The 18963-nt window shown below is 49.6% G+C and overlaps 1 long non-coding RNA gene across 1 annotated transcript; it reads right to left on the bottom strand.

The window, feature by feature from the left end:
- Positions 1-3180: 3180 nt before the first annotated feature.
- On the bottom strand, positions 3181-6572 carry LOC141370118 (uncharacterized). The gene is made up of 3 exons (XR_012373879.1): positions 6466-6572; positions 6095-6310; positions 3181-3965 (listed from the first exon to the last, which is right to left on the bottom strand). It is a non-coding gene; the product is annotated as an uncharacterized lncRNA (long non-coding RNA).
- Between the last annotated feature and the right edge of the window lie 12391 nt (positions 6573-18963).

Here is an 18963-nt window from a genome sequence, read left to right as displayed (position 1 = left end):
GAGAAGCAGACTCCCTGCTGAGCAGGGAGCCCGATGCGGGACTCGATCCCGGGACTCCGGGATCATGACCTGAGCCGAAGGCAGTCGCTTAACCAACTGAGCCACCCAGGCGCCCTAAATGGAAGTTTTGACACACGTACAACCCATGAAACCATGGCTACAATCAAGATAGTGAACATGTCTATCACCCCCAGAGGTTTCCTCAAGCCCCTTTATAACCTTTTCTGCTCCCTCCCAGCCACTAATATGCATTTTGTCCCTTCAGATTAGTTTGGATTTTCTAGAGTTTTAGATAAATGGAATCCTAGAGTATGTACAATTTTTTGTCTGCCTTTTCACTCATCATAATTACTTTGAGATCCATCCATTGTTGTGTGTATCAATAGTTCACTCCTTTTTATTGCGGAGCGGGATTCCGTTGTTCAGCCACACCACTATTTGTTCCTTCACATGTTGATGTTCATTTGGGCTGCTTCCAGTTTGGGGCTATTATACTAAAGCAGCTACCCCTATGCTTTCACCTCTGGTAGATAAACACCTAAAAGTAGAATGGTTGGATCATATGGCAGTTGTATGTGTAATTTCTTTTTTTCTTTTTTAAGATTTTATTTATTTATTTATTTGAGAGAGGGAGAGAGAAGCAGAGGGAAACGGACAAGCAGACTCTACACAGAGTGGGGAGCCCAGATGTGGGGCTCCATCCCAGGACGCTGAGATCATGACCTGAGCCAAAATCAAGGGTAGGACGCTTAACTGACTGAGCCACCCACGTGCCCCTGTGTGTATAACTTTTAAAGAACCTGATGAACTGTTTTCTGTAGTGATTATACCATTACATTCCCATCAGTGTATGGAGTTCTGGGTCCTCCCCATCCCCATCAAACAGCAAGGACCATGTCAACTACTTGATATGGTCAAGCTTGTTCATTTTAACCATTCTAAGTAGTGTGTAGTGGTATCTCATTGTGGTTTTAATTGGCATTTCCTTATTTACTAGGAAATCTCAAAAAAAAATTTTTTTTAATCAAAAAATTAAAAAAAAAAGAAGATAGCAGGAAGGGAAGAATGAAGGGGGAAATTGGAGGGGGAGACGAACCATGAGAACCTATGGACTCTGAGAAACAAACTGAGGGTTCTAGAGGGGCGGGGGGTGGGGGGATGGGTTAGCCTGGTGATGGGTATTAAAGAGGGCACGTACTGAATGGAGCACTGGTGTTATACGCAAACAATGAATCATGGAACACTACATCAAAAACTAATGATGTAATGTATGGTGAGTCACATAACATAATAAAAAATAATTAAAAAATAAAAACAAAATTAAAAAAAGGAAATCTCAGGTCCTACTTAACGCCAACACAAAAACAAACTCAAAATTAGACCTAAACATAAAACTTAAAACTATAAAACTTCTAGAAGAAAACACAGGAGAAAATCTTTGTGATCTTTAATTAGATGAAGATTTCATAGATAAAACAGCAAGCTCCATAAAAGAACAAATTGATAAATGGGACCAATGGAGCAGAAAACCTTACCACGTCGCAACTCTAATACCCTCTCATGCTTCATCCCTTAGGAAACAAACAATTTTTAAAATGAGAGTTTATATCTAAAGAATCCAGAAGAACTGTCTAGGAAAACTGAGGCAACTAGTTAACAGCATATTTCCTCACTGTCCTCCACATCCACTCAGCACAGGTTGAAGCCAACTCCTCGCTGCTCCTACAGCTGGGCACGGAGCACTGCTAGGAAAACCACCTGACCAGCAGGTGAGGGGCACAGTCAGGCATGGCCTCAACATCAGCTGCCCCTCAAACACTATCCTGCACTCCCTTAGACTATGTCCTCTCTCATTTACTCTCAGGACTATTCTCCTCAAGCCCTAACCCTAGCCAAGCTCAAGTTCACCAGATAAGGTGCTTCTAATTTTACAAAGAAAACATAGATTATCTGGCTTGATTTCCCCAACACCTTCTTCCTCTACTCAAACCCTTATCTTCATCTTACCCCATTCTTACCATCTTCTCCTCCCCCCATTGCCATGAGTTTCCCTTCCTCTTATCGAAGGTTAATCTATCCACCTGTGCTCGGACCCTATCCTTCTCCACATCCTCAAGAGCCCAACTCTTTCAACTTTGGTGGCTTCTCCAAAGACTCTGTGGTGGGCGCTGAGATGTGCCACCTAGATCCCCCTTCAAGAAAGGACTTGTTCCAGCTGCTGGAAATGCTGCTAGCAGACAGTCATCGACTGTCACCTCCTTTGGAGTCTGCACACCCTTCCCAGGACAGCTCACATCCAGTGACTGATGGCGGCAGCTGTACAGGGGCCAGGCCATTTCGGCCCAACTGTGATGTGCCATTTTTGTTCCAGAGTGCCCGTGGATTCAACTGAGGCCGACTGCGAGAGTTTATTCACCCTACACCATCAGAAGAAACTGTGGATGGACAATCAGGAGGCTGAGTGCAGTCACCCCAATAAAATCTTATGGTCCCTTGCTCAGTTTCTGGACCTGGAACCCAATAACTAAAGACATAGCCAGGTCCCCTGCAACACCACATTAAGTATACACCGTATGACCATCCAGCCCCTCCCCCAAAAGACCAAAGGTCATTTACTCAAGTAACACTATACTAGGGAAAAGGAAGACCCAAACATCTCCAGAGTCAGCGTTGGACTTGAGAGAGACACCGAGATCTGAAGTCACATCATGGTCCTCCTGCTAAAATGGAGGCATACGGGAACCGGACAATACATACAATCCTGGCTAAGGGTCCATGTGGTCTGAAGACCCATCTGGGATCACTGCCTACTCCCTGAATATATAACTGGGATAGGCATACTTGGAAGTTGGCACAATTCCCGCAGTGGGTCCTTGGCCTGTGGGGTAAGAGCTCTCATGGTGGAGAAAGCTCTGTGGAAGCCTATGAAACTGCCCCTTCCCCAGCCAAGCAATACTGCATCGAGGGGAGGATGGTGGAATTTGGTGCCAGCCTTAGGGATCCAAAGGATGCAGTGGTGGTGGTCTTCATCGTATTTCTCCTTCTGCAGCTGAATCCTAGAAGATGATAACAGACTACAACAAACTCAACCAAGGAGCAGTCCCAATTGCAGCTGATGTGGTTTGTTTGTTTATTTATTTGTTTATTTATTTATTTATTTATTTATTTGACAGAGAGAGACACAGCGAGAGAGGGAATGCAAGCAGGGGAGTGGGAGGGAGAAGCAGGCTCCCCACAGAGCAGGGAGCCCAATGCAGGGCTCCATCCCAGGACCCCAGGACCCCAGGATCATGACCTGAGCTGAAGGCAGATTGCTTAACGACTGAGCCACCCAGGCGCCCCTGATGTGGTATCTTTGATAGAGCGGCATAATAAGGCCGCAGGGACATAATATGTGGCCAATGATCTGGGAAATGCATTCTTTTCTATTCTAATCAGAAAAGAGGGGCAGAAACAGTTTGCATTTCCATGGGATGGACAACAACAAGACTCACATAGAGCTTTGCCCAGGACCATGTTCACTCTCCACCCTCTGTCAGGACGTCGTGAAGAGATCTAGGCTGTCCAGACATCCCACAGAACATCACGCTGATGCGCTACAGCACTGTCACCTCCATTGCACCAGTGTCCTGTCTTTAGTTCACATCTCTGGCTGTATGGGGGATCCCACAGAAATGGCGACGAATGAGTTAAGAGCCTGAGCTGGGTTTCCGGATGGGTCCATGTAGGGGCGCAAGCTCCACCCAGTACAGTTGTGCTGTAGCCATACCCTGGCAGGGCGCCTGGCCAGCCACCTTGTGAGTCCACATAGACTCATGAGTGGAGGGCCAGGCATTGACCAGGCTGATCAGGAAACTCTGGGGAGAAAGATTAGAATACAGAGCATAGGACAGGGCAGTCTGGGGAAGAGGCATGTGGATGGAGTGTCCACCAAGTGTGAAGATCATTGGGCCACCTGTAATCACCTAGAGAGAGAACATGAGTAGACAGACTGACTCAACTGGTTGATGTTAGCTGGCCCCTGTCTTCAACCACCCCAGGGCTGGTACAGTGAATGGGCCACGGACAAAAGAGCCATGGTAGCAGAGGTGGAGGTTGTGCCGGAGCCAACAGCATGGAATTCCACTTACCAAAGCTGTTCTTGCTGTTGCTGTCACCAAACATCCTCCCTACCAACAGAGGCCCAGGCTGAGGCTGTCATGGCACCCCCACGGCACCAGTTCTCCTCAAGGAGAACTGACCGCTACCTCACAAGCTGGTGATGTGGGGCTCTTTCCACCCAGAAGGGCCAGCAATCAGTTCTGATGGAATAGAACCACATTCCAGGTGTGGGATTGCCCTTCCTGTCCGCAGAGCCTTCATGCCATTATCTGAGTGCTTACAGAGTGCGGGATCCTCCAGCATGGCATCGCACAGAACGTCATGTGAGACAGCCAAAAAGGTGGGAGAGTGGGCCCAGAGCCATGGGAGCCACCGGCTACAGGACACCGTCTGTTCCACCCACAAGCTGCCCACCAAAGACAGAAATGCTCAGAGATGGTAATTTAGGAGGATGGAGAACCATCCCCCAAGACCCTTCATGTAGCTTGAACGAAAGGACTATATATGGTGCTGTGTTCCAGCAGGAAGACCATGTGAGTCAGGGATCCAAGAGGGGAAGCAGGAGCAGTCCCTCCTATCATCACTCCCCCAGCCGGGACAGGGGACTGGGCTTCCCAAAGCTGCACTTGCGGGCCTGTTTCCCAAAGGGAGGACACTGCCTCCAGGGGACACAGCAAGAGCTCTGCTCAGTAATTAGCTATGGTGGCCACTAGGCACTTTGGGCTCCTTGTGTCCAGAGCCCAGCAACTCACAGAGGAGTCACCATCCTAGCAGGGGAACACCACCCTCATCATAAGGGGGAGATAGGGCTCTTGTCACCAGGTGGGGTCAGGGAGGAAAATGTCTGACACCCAGATGATCCACTTGGGTGCCCTGTGGTATGCCCTTGCTCAACTGTGACAGCAAATGGACCAAACTAGAACTCTGGCCTGAGGGCAGATCCTCCTTCCAGGAAAGAATCATTGCCCAGTGGCTGGGACCATAGGGCCTTCAAGAGTCAACCCCTTTAGGGATGACCTCTGCGGCAGAGAGCTGCCTTACCCCAAGGTCTTTCCTGGGGTGGGGGGTGGGGGCAGGAGGGCTCTCTGATGGAGGCAAAGGAATAAAGATGCGGCCACTCTGGCCCCAAGCAGTCAACTCTGACAGCCATGTGAGCTCCAGAGCTCCCCGTGGGGTCACCGGGGGCTTTTCCTTCTTCCTCTGCCCCCACTCCTACCTCCTTTCACTAGGGGTGTTGATTCCAAGGGTATTCTCTAAAAACATTTGCAGACTAAACTTTCCAAAATTGCCTTCTGGCGAACCCAACCTGGACAGGCTCCCTCTGTAGCCTGTTCTCCTCTCACCTTATGCGTTCCCTGGGCAATTTCATCCACGGCCATGAATTTGCTTGCCACCTAATCTCAAAAGTATGCGTGTATGGCCCTTGTTGCTTTTCCTAGAGGCACACAGGCCCAACTGCCTGGGGCCATCACTTCCCAACTGTCCCCCGGGGCGCCTGGCCCCTTGGTGTCCACACCCAATTTCATCACCTTTTCTACCCTCCCCCTCCTGACACCCCCTCCCCCCAGCACTTTCCTTCCTGTATTCCCTCCGTTGGTGAATGTTCCGCCACTCCCTGCACTTCGGGCCTGGGGCAGACCCTGCCCTTCCTTCTCTCGCCTGAACTGCTGCCCTGGCATTCTGGCTGGCTCTCTTGCTTTCTCCAGGGGGCCTTTCTCACCGCAGCCAGAGAGATCTGTCACATGAATACACCTGCTCTTATTTCCTCTAATGAAAACTTTCTTCAGGGACGTTTAGCCTCAACGCCTTTGCCGACATCCGAGGCCCCAGGCCCGGCTGCCAGGCTGCTCCATGTCCGTCCCTTCGCCTCCCTGCTGCTTTACGCTCTGGGGAGAGATACCGACCTCCACGAGGTGCCCAGAACCCACCACCTCTGCCCGCCCTGGGCATCGCTCTACTTGCTGCCCCCAGCCTGGGCCTGCCCCTGACTTACCTGCCGGAGGAACCCCTCGTCCCGAAGTTAGCCCCAGTAGCACCTCTTGGGGAAGCCTTCACAGTTTCTCCACAGGTTCTCCTGGCCCTTCATCTTTTCCTCCCACAGAGCACTCATTTTCTGTGATGGCCTGTTTGCATGCTCATCGTCCTTCTCGGGAAGCTTCTTGAGGGCAGCTACCGGGTCTCTCAGCTTCAGTGCCCTGCCCAGCACCACCTAGTAGGCACCAAACAAATATTGACTGGATGGTTGAGGGAGTAAATGAATACATGCTGGAAGAATAATACAAGGAGGGCCTCCTCGGGGCCTTCGGTTCTAGGCCTGGCTCCACCACTGATTAGCACTATGCCTCTCTTCTAGGTCTCTGTTACCTTAGCTGTAAACTGAGAAGATTGGCTTAGCCGATCTCTAAGGCGCCTTCCAGGGCTAATGCCCTCTGAAGGAGATCAGATAAGAATGCAGAATGCAGAATGGTAACAAGATGGGGGGGGGGGCCCTCTGGCCCTGAGCCGGAGGCTGCAATTCTTCGGGGAACCACTAGGTGGCAGGTGGGAAGGAAGCGGGCTGACTGCCGTGCAGCTTTCTCTTTCAGAAAGCAAGGGTGAGTCACTGGGTTCCCACTCTGTAACTCAGGAACTCTGTCGGGGGCAGTCTTTTCTCCAGACTCTGCAATTTTAGAATGCTGAGATGAAACAGCAAGTCCTGTTTCTCAGGTAAGCCACAGCCCACAAATACAAAAGCACCCAGCAGCACACCGCCAAAGGGGCTGCCCCCCCCCGGGGGGTCTGCTTGACAAGAGGGCAAGAGGAGCACTGGTGCTTTGATTCATCCCTCTCCTCTTTCTGCCACCAGTTTGGGTTGTGAGACTTTTGTCTGGCATGAATTTCAGTAGGAACCAAGAATTACAGGATTTTTTAGATGAGAGATAAGAAAACTGCTCTGTGGGGAGGATACCGGTTACCTCCCTTCCAGGTGAAGAAAGGTGAGGCATGGAATGGCAATGCACGCCATTTGAAGATAGAGCTGCCCCAGGCATGTTCACAGTGCAATCAATGAGTCATAAGAACATCCAAGATATTTTCAGCATCACAGGACTCTCTCATGAGATCCTTGGGCATTTAATCCAAAACCAAACCCAAACTCCGTCATATGCCATGATTGGTGATGTGGTGCTTGGTTTCATAATAGGCTAGGTTATGCTATAGTGACACTTTTATCCTGCAAGGGCATTGGCATTGGGGGGGTGGGAGGTAAGATGGGAGGACTCCGCTCTGTATAGTCCTTCAGGGACACAGACCGTACCTCGGGTCACAACAGCAAAAGAGGGATCTGCGCTGTTGGGTCAGGCCTCTTGATGCTCTGACCTAGAAGTGACACCTCAAGTGTTCTGGTGGCCAACAGCCAGAAACTGTCACCTGTTGCTGCCTCCCTGCGGCAGGCAGGAGGGGTTGTGTGCAAAATGTGAAGCAGACAGAACATCTGACAAGCACCAAATGTCCCTGCTGTAGAGACCACTTTTAGGCAACAGGCTCAAGCAATGAAAACTTGAGCAAGGCAAAAGGATCCACAGTGACTACCAAGCTGACGCAAACGGGCTCATTGAGTGACCCACCTTGAAATGGCCAGAGACCCTAACTGACCAATGGGCCACTTACGATGAGGCACAGTTACCAAAAAAAGGAAAATTCCATAGGTTCCCATACCTCCTCACTCCACCCCATAACTATAGCCACCCCACCACCACCTCCTGGCAGACTGTTTCTCCTTTGCCATCCTGCCCGCTATCCCTTGCAGTGTATTCAAAAAACTTCTATCTCTTTGATCTGCCTTGGGTGAATTCTTTCACCGCCTGTGCCAATCAGAATGCCCCACACCTGCCCCAGTGGCAAAATGTGTATATACATATATACATTATTTACTGAGAGTTATTATATCTGCCGATCAGTGTTCATCCAGATTCTCCACTGAGGAGCCCCAGTGGCCTGGGGTCAAGAGGTGAAACCCAAAGCCATGTTCACCACCCCAACTGGCCCTTCTCTAATCTACAGAGCATAGAATAATTCACATTCTGTTCAAAATCTGTTCCTCCCACCAAGCCCAACAAACTCTCTACAGCTGAACCCATCAAGTCCGCTTCTGTTCTAGTTACTACAGATGAACCTCCCATTGCCACCCAAAGCTAACCCTCCACTGGTGTCCCCCTTCTTCCTCACCTTCTCAAGGACAGCACGCAAGCGATTCGTACCTCTCTCTCCTCCATCGTGGATTTTCTCCTCCGCGCTAGACTATTTTCATCGGCATGCAGACATGATCTTACAAAATATCTTTCTTTGTCTCACATCATTCTGATTTTGCTCCCCTTGTTTCTGGCCCTCTACAGCAAAACCCCAGGGAACGGCTTCCACGGTTATCTCCAGATCTTCTTTTCCCTTTCTCTCCTGGCCTCACTCCTACCAGGCTGCCCTCCTTCCATGACCCTGCTCTTGCCAAGGCCACTGAAGATCTCTAAGTGTCAAGGCCTGGAGCCTCAATCAGTCTCTTCCTTGTGCCGGGGGTGGGGGGGGGGGGTGCTGACTCCTGGGACAAGGCTCTGTCACCTTCCTCCGGGCCCCTCCTCCCAGCGCCTCTTGCTGGATCTCACTCATAGTCCCAGCCTCCCCCCTGGAAGTGCCCCAGTGACACTTGTCTCCTCCAGCTGCTGTCCCTGTGAGGTGCCCTCCCTCCGCCCATGGCTTCCATCCCTTCGACACACTGAGGCCTCCCACATTTGTGTGTCTGAGCTTTCCTGAGCTCCAGCCCTGTACTAGAGCCAGCTGTCTACCCAGCACCCCCGTTTGAACGTGTGTTGGAAACTCAACAAGGGTGCCCCACAAAGACTGCCTTTCCCACCGTCCTCCTCATCTTAGAAAGTGGCACCTGAGTTCTTCCAGGCAGTCAGGTCGCAAACTTTGGCATCCCCCCTGGCCCCTCTCCTCCTCCCCCAGCTCACGTCCCATTCATCAGCAAACCCTGCTGGCTCTGTCCAGACTCTGACTGTGGCCAACCCCTCCACCTCGACTCTCCTCTGGACTCCTGTGCTAACCTAAATGGTCTACCTGCCTCCACCTCATCCCCTTACCATTGTTCTCCACATAACAGTCAGAATGATTCTTTCAAAGTAGTTTTCCTCTTACCTCATTTTTGAAATAGGAGGATTAGGTTGTCAACCAAAATTGTCTAATACAAGCAGTCTGTTTCCAGGGAAGATTTTGAGAATGTTAGACTTTCTTGGTGCTATAAGAACCATTCCTATTTTTTAAAATGTCCCCTATCAGACCTCGAATCCCCCCAAAGACCAGTATTTTCAAGCACACCCACCTCTTCCCTGCCCCCCACCCTGTCCTGGCTTCCTCCACCCCTGCTTCCCGCCTCTGCCTCCGCCCACACTCACAAGTGCAGACAAAATATTTTTGCTGGCAACAGCTGTCACACAGAAGAAAAACCCCTGCCCAAGTTCTAATGTCATCAGGCACAAAAGGAAAATAAGATAAATCCTATCACTTTGCTTCAGAAGGGGGGAAAAAGCTCCAAGTGGATTAGAAACGAATTGAATGGCGTCACTGTTAGTCACAGGCATTATCAACCACGAAGAGATTTTTATAAGTCTTTGAAAAATGTCAATATAGTTTCCTTAACCAACTAAGCTTCCATACAGCTCTGCCTTACCCAGAGGACGGCTGGTCAGTTAACTCAGCCTCCGCTATTAGACTGGGCAGCCCCACCAAGAGCCCCGGAGGGAGCCGCCCCCTTCTTCATTCCACCCGACTCCACAGGAGCCCAAATTCTCCTCTCCCACAGTGCCAGGGCAAATCTGGCTCTGGATCAACCATGAGTGGTGAATAAAAAGGTTCCTCCCTCATCAAGCTAGGCCAAGGGAGCCGCCTACATGCATCCCCACTTGGGTGGGGTGGGAAGGAAACACACGGAGGCTTTAGGAGAGCAAGGCAGGAAAGGGGCTTCCAACAAGAAGCCGTTGGGCAGCCCCACGGCATGGCAGTTCGTCTTCGCCTTACTGACTTCTGCTTCTTTCAGCAGCATTTGACGATACGCTGAGCTCTGAGCAATAGAGTATTTCATCTTGATCTCCAGGCACAGACAAGATTGTTGCAGAGACGAGGCGATAATTAACAATGGCGGGCAGGGCACAGACCGGCCAGTGAGGGGTTGAGGCACAAAGTACTCACGGGTCATGAGCTTGAGGAGGGCTCGGTCAGGCTGGACAGGTCGTCAGGACCTGAGCGAGGGGATGGGGGATGCCAGTCAGGCTGAGAGAAGAGAAGACGGTGTGCTGGGGCCAAGGGAGAGACAGATGTGGGCAGAGCCATGGGCAGCACGTGTCCTGGGAAGTAGAACAGCCCAACAGGTTAAGAGCAATGGCACACATTTGAAGACTCTCCTGCCTCAGTTGAGCCTCACAAAAGTCCTGGGAAGTAGGTATCATGATTACCAAGGAAGTGAACACTTGGGAAATAGATGAGGTGCTCAGAGGTACACAGGGCCTGTGGTGGAGCTGGGCCTTGGATCCTGCACCCACCCGGAAATCCTCTCTCCCTAGCCGGATCTGAGGAAGCTGAAGATGAAAGCGGGGGCTGGGAGGTACAGAGTGCCAGACCAGGGAGCCCGGATTGAAGGGAATGCATAGGTTTCCAGACAAGGGGCCTCCCCACGTCAGCTCCCAAGGGCTGTTCATCCACAGCAAGCCCTGAAGATGGACAGTGGCCCCGGGGCCATGTCACTGACCCTAGCGAGACTTGCATTCTGTCCTTTTGCTATAGCTGTCTTATCCACTATCCTGGAATTCCCCCACGCAACCCTAATTTTTAATATTTCAGTTAAGTGTAGGCTTCTAGATGATTTTATCTCATGACTCGATGCTTTTTAGACGAGCAAACTCACACATAGGGAGGGATCCTTATCATGGACAGCGTGTAACCTTCTTTGAGTGGGGAGACATGTGATCGTCCATATGTGCGACTGTGTTGGGAGATCACTTTCAGACTCTGGAACACATGTAGGGTTAACAAGACACAATAAGACAGAGACAGCTCTGCTATCACAGTGAAGGCAGAATTATATCCCTAGTCCAAATCAGTGCCGAGTGAAAGACCATGCTGGCTGTTGGGTGAATCTTCTGATGCTTTATTAAAATCCTTGGCCTGACTTCAGAGCCTTGTGCCAGAGATAAGCAATCATGGAGGATGGCAGAACAAAAGACTGTTTCTCTCCATCTCTCTCTCTCTCTCCCCTCCCGCACCCTGGTCCCCAGTCCCCCTCCCTCCTGCAGAAACAGATCATGTGATGCTGAAGCAGAGATCTTTCTGCAGAGGCCCTGTGGATGGGAGGGGCAGGTGGGCTGGCTGTTAAGCACACTGTGGGGCTTTTTCCGAGAATGTGGAAAGCCTTTCCCCGCATTGGTGCCGAGACACTGCATGAGTCATGGCCTGTCTGCCAGCCCGGTCACTCGGCCGTTCTGATTCCCCACACATGGCCCTTTGAGTCCCGATGGACTCAAAACATCCACCCAGTCAGTAGATGGTTCTATTCTTGGCACAAAGGAGGTCGCCCTTGCAGAGAATATGGCTGCCCTGGAGGGCCCATTTCTGCACTTGTGTTTTCTTCTTGGCTCGGAAAACAAGCACAACTCCCCAATACATAAAGATGCAGCCCACGAATGCAACTGTATTTCAGGGGGAGTCAGGGAATAAGCCAAGGGATAAATGAAAAGATCCAGTGACAAAATGTCCATTCATCGGGTTCACTAAGCAAACATTTACTGAAGCCATCTGTGCTCCAGGCACCGCGCTGAGGTCTGCAGAGACACAAAGATGGCCTTGAAAGCAGGGACCACACCTCCTGTGAGCGGTCCACTCCCCGCAGCTCCACACAGGCCACCACACGGAGGGGCAGACCCATGCTCGCTCGAATGCAGCTCGGCCCACCATTCCTGGCGGCTCGGCCCAAAGGAGCTGAGAACGTGTGGGAGGTGTGTGTGAAAGTGTGCACACATTCAGGATGAATGAATCTCACAAAAGGAAGCAAGGCATAAAAGAGCACACACTGTCAGAGTCTATTTCTCCAAAGACCCAATACGATGAAACTAAGCCCCAGTGCTAGAGGTCAGGGCGGCAGTTAAAGTTTCAGGACAGGGGTGAGAGAGAGAACACCGAGGGGCTTCTGGAAAGCTGGTAGTGTTCACTAGGACGTGCGTCGAGCTGAACACCTATGATCTGAAAAGTTTTTTTGAATCCAGCCTTCAACAGCTTAAGAATCTATTTACTCCTGTCTTTGTGTGTATTTGTACACTGAACCAGAGAGCAGGAGGCCTTTAAAGGCAACTGTTTTATGTATTGCCTTTGCCCAAGAACTTATCTAATGAATTCTGGCCCCTTCAGTATTCCCCCCAAACTTTAGTATGTCTCCTCCCGAAACGTCTTCTTTACGGCCGGTCTCAGTCCATAAAATGCAGCCATCAAGCCTACTGATCATAATGATGGCCTCTGGTTTGTGCAGATCATTCTTCTTAAGGTGAGTTCCCAGGCAGCTTTTCATCTATTGGTGCTCATGGTCATCCTACAAACATTGCTGAGTTCCTACTGTGTGCCAGGCAAGAAGGATATCAAAACAGGAAGACAAAGCTCTTTTTAGTGAAAGAAAGGGACCAGTGAAAATTCCAAAGCAGCACAAGCAGTGCTGGGCTAAATATAAACAGAGTGACTTCACAGAGGCGCCCAAAGGGCAGGTGGGGCGGATAGGAGAGCTTCCTGGAAAAGGTGTGAGAGCGGAGGGGGGTGTTGAGGAGTCAGAGGGACAAGGTGGGGGGGCGGGGCAGTGAGGGCACAGGCATGAGAGGGGGAGGAAGTCAGATGGAGGCACTGCAAGGTGATCAGAAGGTGCGGACAGTATGAGAACAAAGGTGGGGCCACAGGTCAGAGCCGCTCAGGAAGCTGTTACTCACAGAGGGAGAGAGGTGATGGGCTAAGAACAAGCAGCAATATGGAAGGAAAGGGCAGAGCTACATTCAGCAAGATGCCCCCCCCCCCCCCGTCAATATGATGCCGTGAAAAATCCTCAGCTGAATGTCCGGGCACACACTTAAAGAGGCAACTGCGTCTTAAAAGGGAAGGGAATTCGGACACGTGCTACAACATGGAGGAACCTTGAGGGCATTACACTCAGCAAAATAAGCCAGTTACAAAAGTACAAATCCTGGATGTTTCCACGTGTACAGGTTCCTAGTGTAGTCAAATTCTCAGATTCAGAAAATAGAACGGGGAGCTGCCAGGAGCAAGGGGCGGGGAAGGAGGAGGCAGTGTTTAATGGGGACAGAGTTTAATTTTGCAACCTGAGAATACTCCTGCAATGGATGGTGGTGATGCTGGTCGCACAGCATTAAGTGAACATACTAATGCCACCGAACCATACCCCTAAAAACGATTAAGATGGTAAATGTACATTATTGTGTGTTTTACCATAATTAAAAAGAAAAAAGAAAGGTGACCTTGGCTTTGAAAGTCAGTCATCTTCTGAAGGAATTTAACAAAGCCCCACCACCCTGAGGGGCTTCTGTGTACTTGGCTGCCCAAAGTATAACAGGTCCTCCAAGAACCCAGAACAAGTCACAAATGATTGCTGACTCTAACGTGACCCTATTTTACAGTTCTCCTAGCTTCTGAATCAGCTGATCAGCTTCATGTCCAAGAGCCCCACAGGGTCAAGGTTCCACTTTCTGGACACTGCTCTCTGGAAGCCGGGGCCCCAAGCCCACCACACACAGCTTCTCAGGACAGTAGGAAGCGCTTCTGAGGAGGGCACCCCCGGCCTTGCTCTGGCCCCCATGCAGTGCCTCGAGGAGACCTTATTGTCTCATCCTGAGGCTGAGGAGGCCAAAGGTCAAAGGTGAAGTAACTTGCTCACAGGCCCACCACAGATGCTGGGCTGAGAGGAGAAGTCAGTCTGTGCCTTTCCCACTTACCCTGCTCAACTCCCTTGTCCTGTCTTTCCTGCCAACAGCATTGAGACAGGGGTTGCCGTTTGCAGGTCTGAAGCCCAAATGTTTTCCCCAAGCATCTTGGCACATCGGACGACCTCCCGCCCTGCAATAGAACAATGCAGAGAGTAGTTACCCACCAGTGGGCGCCTACCCCGCGTCCATAACTGTGCTTGGAGCGTGAGGTGCTCACGGGAGCAATGGGGGAGGTACTAATCTTCCCTAGTTTTACCGTGTGATTTGCTGTTTGATTCCATTCCTGGTGCTTTTCGCACTCTGCTCTCTGGCTTCACTCGTGCAGTCTGGGCTCCCCTTGGAAGTGGATGGAAGGCTTCCCTCCAGGTTAAAGAGAATGTAACTTAGTCACTGGCTCCTTGGACCTGTTACTTCTCTTATATTCCGTCTGGCCTGCCCCTTCCCTCCGGGCCTCTGACTGGGCCTGATTTCTAGACCCACAACAACATCAACAGCAATGAAACTTCTCTACATAGCATACATACCCGATGCACATGCTGACCAGCCCATGCGGAAAGAGGTCCATACCCTCTGGGATGGATGCTAAGCCATTCCTGGATCAAAGTCCATCTGAGGCTGAAGGATGGGCAAGCTGCCCGAACCCTGCCCTCCTGCTGATCCATCCTACCCAAATGTACACCACGGAAATTCTTGCAGCAGGTGGGAGATGACCCTAGAGCAGAAGAAGCACCTTCTCTGACTCCTCTTGTATCTTTCAAAACTTCGTCGCTAAGGTAGGGCTCAGAGCAGAGGTCTCGTACAGGCCTTCAGAAAGTTGCTAGACTCTTCAAACTCTAATAGTGGGTAAAGGCATAAGCTATGGGATCCATAATCTGGCCTGTATGGTAGGGTGCACTGTCTACTCACGGCCACAAATAAAAACCCCCCGTGTGGTCACCGGCACCCACCCCAATACATGCTTCTACAGAAAAGCCCACCCCTCCCCACCAACTCAAGGTTATCTCAGTGGACTCCTTGCCCTGCTCACCTGGGGGCTCTGAGCCTCCAGGCTGGAGACCCGAGCCAATAGAATCCCTTTCACGAATTTGCATTTGAGACCCGGAGAGATTTGCACTCTCTCTCTCTCTCTCTCTGGGTGGCTGGAATGTAGCAAAGGGGGCTTGCAAAGGCGGTATGCACACCTTGAATGTGGGAACATGGACACTTTCCGGGCTTGCAGAGTGACAAAGAGCTCTTAGGGTTTGTTTACTGATCTAAACCTTACATGAATGTCTTTTCTTTTCTTTTTTTTAAGATTTTATTTATTTATTTAACAGAGAGAAACACAACGAGAGAGGGAACACAAGTAGGGGGAAGGGGTAGAGGGAGAAGCAGACTCGCCGCTGAGCAGGGAGCCCCATGAGGGGCTTGATCCCAGGACCCTGGGATCATGACCTGAGCCGAAGGCTGACGCTTAACGACTGAGCCACCCAGGCGCCCCCATGCATGTCTTCTATAAGTGTTCTGCCAGCGAATGTTCTGTATTCTGAGGCCTCAGCTTTTCCAACTGGGCTCCCATACTCACCCGTCTGGGACTTCACAGGAGAATAGCACACCTCTCCCATCAGGGATCTTGCCATGGGTGTTGCTCCGGGGACATAAAACTCTAAGTTGCTCCTGAGTCCCATGCAGAGAAAGAGGGAGAGCTTAGTGAGCGATATGGAGGCAGCATGGCCTGACTTCACCCCGGAGTCAAACTCAGGGCAAGCCTGCACACCCAAATAATCCAGCTCTCTTAAAGCAAGAAATCACCCTTTATGGATGGAGGAAGGACTTGGGGTTTGACCAGACAGGAGTCTGAAAGTACAATAAAGCAGTGCTGGATACTGGGATTATAGGGAAAGAGAGTACATACTAAATGGAAAAAAATAAAGCATAGTAGGTGGAGAGACCTGAAAAAAGTAGGAGTTATTAAGTCACTGATTAACAAAGGTTTGAGTTGGATTATGTGTTGAAACATGGCCGGGACAGTGGTATTCCGTTGTACGTTTACTTACGGCGCAATTTAGCTTAAGGAAACAGTTTATTAAAAGCAAGGAAATGAAAATATTTCATACACATAAGATTAGAGACGCATCTCCACTGCAGAGGACAAGGCTGAAGGTCAAGCAGAACTGAAGCTAGCCATGTGCAGTCTGCGTGTGAACATACACGCATGTGTGCGACAAAATTGCAAGTTTGGTGAAACCACATACCTACCCTCTCTCTGCAATAGCACTTACTCAGTAACTAGAGACTGACAATCATGGAGCAAAAAGGAAAAAAAGCAAATTTCAATGAGACCAAATGAACAATTTTCAATCCAATATGTGTTGCATTTGTGCAGGCCACGGGTATAAAAGAATAGAGACTCAACAAAGTTAAATTCCAGTGTGTGGCTCCACGGGCCATGTTAATCCAGCTGAAATGTGTTACCACTGTGGTTGTAATGTCACACCGGGACCCCTTGGTGCCAAGCTGGGAAGAGTTCAAAGCACATGGTGATGCTATCTCATCTCAAGAAAGCACATTATTATTCTTATTATTCCCATCTACAGATGAAAGATGCACTGGGGGGACAGGTTGACTGACTTGTTCAAGGTCTCCCAGCTGGTCAGTGAAAGGCTGAGGAAGCAAATTTGGATGGGCCACTCTCCTTCTTGGTGACTTAAGCTGCCTCTTGTTGTGTTCCGAATCAATTTGTCATTGTAAAAATCGTTGCCTGATAAGAAGACCTTCCTCCCAAAAAAGCTTCCACGGGCTAAGCCGACAATGAGTAAGTGTGTCTGGGAAAGTAGATTCACCCTTGTCTTCCTGTGTGATCTGACCTGTGGAAGAGCCCAGCGGGCAGAATTCATTTAACACCGAAACTTCACTCTGTCCTGCCTTCAGCTATTCAATAAAGGAGTAATTTTTTTGGGTGGTGGTGGGGAGTGCTGTTTAGTCTGGGTTTCCCAACACGATTTTCTCAGAAACCTAGTGACGATTCTATAATAACTAAAGACACCAATTTTTAGGCTGATGGTTTGTTTCTTTGTTTTCAATGAGATTCCAGGATCAGTCACTTCATTTTCCTCTACCAGGTAATCTAAAGTCATTCAGATAGAGAAAAGAGGGGGGGGGGATAGGACAGTGGGGGTGGGGGAGGAAGGGAAGCTGGATTAGAGGCTGGAACCCTGTCCTTACCGAAAGCAGCAGGGAGATTGGATAACCCAGACTGCCCCTATGTAATCAGCTGTCCCAGACATGGTGTTATTACAATGCCACCTACGTCCTTTGTAACCTTTAATTACTCCCTCTCATCACCCATGTTACTTAGCAGAGAAAAGAAGAAAATATGGAAAAGAATCAAAATGGGATGAAAAACACTAACGAAGGAGAAAGGAAATAAGGAAGAAAGTTGGCAAAGCTAAGTGCTGTGCTAGTCCCAGGAGGGCGGGGATTTTGGCTGATTCACGCACTGCTGTCCTTCTGGTGCCCAGAACACTGCTTGGCACACAGTAAATATTTCTTGGATGAACCTAGTGGCCTGTAAAGTTTTAAAGATGGACTGGGTGTGCCCAGCCGGAACACAATGCAATTGGCACTTAAACAACACAGGGGTTAAGGACTCCCAAAAAACTTAATGACTAATAGCTACCTGGAAGCCTTACCAACAGCATAAACAATCGATTAACACATATTTTGTTTGTCCCATGTATTATATACTTCATTCTTACAATAAAGTAAGCTAGAGAGAAGAAAACGTTATTCAGAAAATTCTAAGGAAGAGAAAATCTATTGAGAGTACTGCACTGTATTTATTAGGGGAAAAAATCCACATGTAATTGGACCCCCACAGTTCAAACCTGTGCTGTGGGGTTCAAGGGTCAACTGTGCTTCCAAAGGCCCTAAGGGTCTTACCATGGGTTTCCTAGTTCACCTGGAGGAGGAGAATGGGGCCATCCCATTTTCCTTGGAAAGCCTACCAGGTCTTTTTCCTCTGCCTACCTAGGGAAAGCACTAGTATATCACACTTGGTCCTACACCTAGAATCAAGTTGTCCCTACCTCACCTCCCACTGTGGCCTAACCTACACTCACTGGGTTCTTCTGATCCTGAGGAAAACTGGGTCGCAGAAGTTCATGCGCCTTTAAAGTGGCCATGTGTTACCACTGTCAGGTCTGAGCACATGTGACGTCAAACCATTTCTAGGATCAAGGCGACGAGTGGTACAAAGGGACGAGTCATGGGTGGTGGCACCCCAGACCCCTTGTTTGCTGAGTGAGGAGGACGCTAGTGGAGGAGAGGACCTCCTCACCACACTTCTAATGACAGTAAGGTTTTCTTCCTCCATTTTCCAGTACCTTGACATTTCTGAACTTTAAAAATATTTATTAAAGTTATTTCCTTTTGGTAATGTTTTCATAATGTTTACACTACTTTGCTAGTTACTCAAATTATAGTAACCCAAACAAAATGGTTGGATCATAGAGCCGGCAGCTGTACCATCAGAGTCTTCCTTATTTGTGGCTCAAAATGCACGATTTGTTTAGGGCAGCCTAAGCAAATAAAAAATCCAATAAAAATAGTACAGTGGAAATGGGTTGAAGCCTAAGGGATGTTTCCAACAGTCTGTTCATTGTTGTGGTGAAGGTCTGAGAGAGGCCTGTGATCCTACGACCAGCCATGGTAAGAGGGTCAGGTCTGGAGCCTGAAGACATTCCTGAATCTTGCAAAAGGTGGAGACAAATTGTCCCTTGTCCTGGGATGGGCTGCAGGTGGAGTGGTCTTCTCAGGTCAGAAGAAGAGTATGTGAGGGCCTCGATTCTAAGAGGTGGCCTCTCTTCAGGGCCGGAAGACATGTCCT

This window comes from Callorhinus ursinus, unplaced genomic scaffold (genome assembly GCF_003265705.2).
Source record: "Callorhinus ursinus isolate GAN/ISIS: 27379988/994484 unplaced genomic scaffold, GSC_fseal_2.0 scaffold26, whole genome shotgun sequence".
NCBI classification, from domain to species: Eukaryota; Metazoa; Chordata; class Mammalia; order Carnivora; family Otariidae; genus Callorhinus; species Callorhinus ursinus.
This window is presented reverse-complemented; position numbering and strand designations above follow the sequence as displayed.